The sequence below is a fragment of the Triticum aestivum genome, chromosome 1A (assembly GCF_018294505.1).
Source record: "Triticum aestivum cultivar Chinese Spring chromosome 1A, IWGSC CS RefSeq v2.1, whole genome shotgun sequence".
In the NCBI taxonomy this organism is placed as follows: domain Eukaryota; kingdom Viridiplantae; phylum Streptophyta; class Magnoliopsida; order Poales; family Poaceae; genus Triticum; species Triticum aestivum.
Window position 1 is genome coordinate 197,437,276 of NC_057794.1, and position 5,599 is coordinate 197,442,874.

Sequence of the window (5,599 nt, forward strand, 5' to 3'; positions counted from 1 at the left end):
GCATAGTCACTAAGAAGAGATTGCAAATATGACATGTGGTCGATCTCATGCATAGCATATGACAAGTCAAGCGGATTGGCAAACATGATGTGACCGAGAGAATTGTCACAAGAAATCCTATGTAACATGGCATCACAACTAAGAGACTCCACATGGCAATCATCATACTCATCATAAATGGCTAAATCATCGCATGGGGAAATCATACTAGCATGAAGCATGTCAATAGGGGGATCAACATCATGAAAGCAATGAATGTCAAGAATGTCCACTAGTGGGACTAGAGCATCACCGTCACCTATGTTACCATTTTCATTCCACTCAAGTGGTGTAGGTGAGGTGGGGAAGACCAAATGGTGGTCATCTTCATCTTGATGAAACCATGTGGGGGGTGCATCATATTCCACCATGGGCATCGTCTTGTCCAAAGGTAGGACATGGTCGTCGTGAATCGGCGCGTCATCATAGATGGGACTTAGCACCAAATGAGAAGACACAATAGAGGTAGAGGTCAAGTCGTTAGTGTTGAAAGTGGCCTCACATGACCTATCAACTATCTCACTCTCTCTATGTGGTGGTTCACACACTCCCTCAAAATAGGTGCACTCAGTCTCACGTATGGTGGAGTCACTCATCTCACTCAAGTGGTGGGGGTTGTGGATCTCCTCACATGGGAATTGATGCAACACATCATATATGGGGCTAGTGGTGAAGTCACTCTCAGTCTCAATATGGTGGCAAAAGTCACTCAAGTCATCAAACGTTGCCGTGGTCGAAGGGAAAATCCCATGCTCAACCATCTCATCGTCGTCGCCATGGATGAAGGCCGAAGATGGCACATCATCACTCTCGCCTCCAAAGATGGAAGCATCATCCTTGCTCGCCACCTTGTCGCTCACCTTTAAAGTTTGGTCCTTGAGGGTCTCCTTAGTCGTACTCGTCGCCGCACCGTCTTGAAAAAGAGTCATGGAGGACTCGACATCGTCAATGCCACAAAGAGGGATGGCGTCGAACTTGGGAGTATCGTCTTGGAGCCCGTCAGGCTTGCACATCATGGTGGTACTAGCCTCATGCTCGATCTCATGGAGCTTGGTCGTCGCAAAGTGAACTTGGGGTGGAGAAACTTTGGCCTTCATGAGTTCTTGTTCCGTCTTGAGAGCACCAATGTAGTTGTCGTCGAGGGACTTGTAGTTCTCCAGGAAGATCGTCTTGGACATGTCGTTGTGCAATCCCATCATGAAGTGGAACTTCATCGAAATGGGGTTGTCCACACCGGCTCGTCGCAAGGCAATCTTCATCTCCTTGAAGTACTCGTCGATGGACTTGGATCCTTGGATGGTGTTCGCCAATTGGCGTTGAAGTTGTTCCGTGGAGGTTAGAGCCACAAACTCTCACCGCAAAGCTCTCTTCGTCTTGGCCCAACTCATGTCGTAGCTCTCGGAAGGTGTGTGAAGCCACCATGTGGACGCGTAGTCGTGGAAGTTCCTTGTGGCGCACTTCACTTGATCTTAGGGAGGGACTTGATGTAGCTTCAGGTAGTCGTCCATCAAACGCTCCCACTCGAGATACTCCTCGGGTTCTTGAGTCCCATAGAAAGGAATTGTGTGGTCGATGTTGAGGTCATAGTAGCTCATGGAAGTCGTGGACTTGAGCTTAGGGAGCTTCTCTTGAGCGTACTCTTGAGGTGCTTCTTGGCGAAGATGCCATATATCCGAAGGCGAAGATGCCTTGAAGTCGCTTGGTGAACATTCCAAAGTGGTTGGTGTAGCCGTAGCTCCGTCTTGGTGGTGCTTGTCTCGCAGTCTTCTCTTGTGGTCATGAAGTTCGGACTTGGCGTGAAGTAGGGCTTATTGCGACTTGTATGTAGGCGCATCTCGAGCATCTTCATGATGATGTTGTCGTTGTCATGCTTGAGCTCGATGTAGATGTCGTTCGTCGTCGTCGTGCACATGTTTCTTGGAGGTGACTTGCCCTTCATGACGAGGTGGATCACAAACGTGATGGTGGTCGCCATGGAGATGTGGACGAGGACGACTTGCGCTTGCATGATTTTTGCGCTCCGAAGACTTGTGACTTGAACGTCGCCGCCTTGAGGATGATGAAGGGGAAGAATGGTTGATCAACAAGGTCCGAATCTCCTCCATCCTTGCATCTTGCTCCTCCTTTTGTGTGGAAAGCTTGTTGTTGATGTAGTTGTACACGCTGTTGTTGTTGTGGAAGACCGGAGATGAAATGCCTTGCCTATCCATCACAAGATTTGAGCCAATATGAGTGGAGAAAGAGAAGAATGAATACCAAATGTACCTTGACCGAAGTTGAAAGTGGATCAATGATCACTCCAATGTGGACAAGGAAATAGCACAATTGGTACCAATTCTTGTCGGTTTCTCACACCTACACAAGTAAGGCTTATGGTGGAGCTCGGTGAGGATAGTGGCACAAAAATTTGATGTAAAATGTTAGCAAGAGTCAATAATGTTTAAAGAGATTCACAAATTCGCAAGTGTAACAAGTAGACCAATAGCAATATGTGGCACACGGAAACACACACACGGATAGATAAATGGGGTCATGCAACCAAGGATGAGCACAAAATGTGGAATCCACAGAAAACGCTCGTGTTGCACAACTCAAGAGAGACGCTAGCACGATTGCTCTATAGGCGATACGACACTTGTGCACAACCTATGATATGCAAAATGGATAAACTTTCTATCCCAAGTATGCTATGTATGTATGGTTCCCGGTGTTTGATCCAAGATGATCAGATATGACAATCTTATGCAATGTGGTGGATGCTATGGCTATTTTCTACAAGCTTCTTTGCTCTTTATCTTTTGCTTAAAAGCTTATTTTTTTATATCCACTTTGCGAAATGCACAAACCAAGATAGTAATTGTGTATATGCGGGAACAAACTTGAGGCACACAAGATGATATGATACCAATATGATATGGTATGGATGCAATGTATCGTGTAGATCACTAATGTGCACAAGTAACGTTGCCGGCAATACTCGAATGGCTAGTCTTGATAGGCAAGTAACGCAAAATGGGCTAGGGGTTATCAATGCAAAGGCAAGGGAATATACAATGGAGGGGTACCACGATACCAAGATGATATGGAGGTTACCGTCCGCGGTGAAGATGAGTGGCGGTGATCTTGATGGAGATACCAAGATGATGGAGACTCGTCCCTAAGTAGCCGAAACACCTTAAGAAACAGAAAAACCACAACTCGAAATCTCAAGGACAAAAGTCAAATGGTGGTAGCGCAATGCGGTGGTTTTGCACTAGGCAATGCAGAAGTGGAGGTTATGGTGGTGGACTATACACAGTGTCGGAGTTGAAAGCACGATCCCTAAGTACCTGAAACACCTTAAGAGACACAACTCACAACACAAACAAAATTGGGTTAAGTTGAGTTGGCGGAAGTGTATGCTGGGCAAGGTTATGCGGAAGTGGTGGTGGTGGTTGATGAAGAAGCGACCATCCCTAAGTAGCCTCGATAGCGGCCGGACATTCGGCAGGAGCCCGGACATCCGGCGCCACCAACCAGAAGAAGACCAGAGAGAGACCGAAGCCAGGCGACTCTACAGCGGCCGGACATCCGGCCGACCCCCGGACATTCGGCGCCCCGCGACGGGCCGAACATCAGGCGCCTGCCCGGAAATCCGGCACATGCTATCAAGAGAGCAGATGAATCGGCCACTCCAGCCCAGACATCCGGCCCGAGGCCCGGACATCCGGTGCCTCGCGAAGCCCCGGACATCCGGGCTGGGTGCCTCGCGAAGCCCCGGACATCCGGCCCCCAGCCCGGACATCCGACGCCTGTCTACACACAGTGAACGGGCCAGAGGCCCATGTATCCCCCCTCTCAGTTACCCCTTCGTGGGCTGACACTATATATACTCCCCCATCTCCTCCTAGCTAGGGTTAGCAAAGGAATAGCTCATATGTGAGATAGAGCTTTGCTCATCCATTACGGATCTACTCCACGAGAGAGACCGCGGCACCTCTACGGAGAAGATCACCTTGGATTCAAGACCCCTCATGGGAAGATCCCTTTGTAGATTCAAGAGCTCCTCACGGAGAAGAACCGGTTACCTCTTGTATCGTCCGTTGTTGACTATGGATCTTGTATCTTACCTTTGTGTTCATCGATCTAGCGCATGTGTGATCTATTCTTGTTGGTTGAGTGATTTCTCTCGTGTTCCCCTCTTGTTTCCCTCGTGTTTCCCCTCGTGTTCATAGCGTTCTTCATAGGGATCCGCTGCTTTCGTGAAAGATCGGCCATCTAGGGTTCCACCCTACATCATCTTGGTATCTAAAGCTTAGGTTGATCACATTTCGGAGCCTCCCGTTGTGTTTTCTAGCCTAATTTTGTTGTGTTCTTCCTAAATTCGAAAATCCCCACCAAAAATAGCCCCAATTTTTTTTGTGATTTGTTGGTTTGATGATGTTTTGTTGATTTTGATCCATGGATTTTCTTGGTTTCGAGTGGATCTAGCATTTCCCAAGTTTCCCCACTTTCCATCCACGAAATCTCTCCAATTTTGACCTTGAAATCATCAATTTTCGCCCCCAAATCGAGTTCCTCAAGTTCATCCTCGGATTTGGAGCCCAGATATCCGGCCGCCCCGGAAATCCGGCCATTAGCCCGGACATCCGGCTCCTGTAGCGCATTTCGCGCGCGGTTCTGGACATCAGGTCCCGGATATCCGGCCCGAGCCCCAGATATCCGACCCCTATACATTTCAGCTTCCCTGTTTTACCGTTTTGTCCATAACTAATTCATCTGGAGTCCGATTTTCGCGTTCTTTAGCTCGTTGAAAAGCTCTTGACACCCCCCTTCCAACAAAATTACTACCAAACCCATTTGCCTCCATAAAATTTTTGCAACTTTGGCATCTTTGCCTAGGGCTTCCACCACGTCCTCCGCTACTCCACCAGTGACTTCCGCAACCTAACCAATTTTGTTCGCCATTGCATATGTGGTTGCTTGAGTAGTTATGCGAATCTCCTAAGGTGTTTCAGCTACTTAGGGATGGTTGCTTCTTCATCAACCACCACCACCACCATAACTTCCCCATCGGCTTGCCCACCATACACCTCCGCCAACCCATATAACCCAATTTTTTTTGTGTTGTGAGTTGTGTCTCCTAAGGTGTTTCGGCTACTTAGGGACCATGCTTCCAACTCCGACACCATGTATAGTCCACCACATTGCGTACTCCGAACCCCATCATTGTATTTCCGCAATCACATTGAGCTTCCGCGAAACCATCACCTCCTTCCACTACCACCGTTTGACTTTTGTCCATGAGATTTTGAGTTGTGGTTTTTCCGTTTGCTAAGGTGTTTCGTCTACTTAGGGACGAATCCCCATCATCTTGGTATCTCCATCAAGATCACCACCACTCAACATCGCCAAGGACGGTAACCTCAACGACACCATTGTATATTCCCCTTGCAATTGCATTGATAACCCCTAGCCCATTTTTGCGTCACTTGCCTATCAAGACTAGCCATTTGAGTATTGCCCGGCAACGTTACTTGTGCACATTAGTGACCTACACCTCCCATTGCATACGTACCAT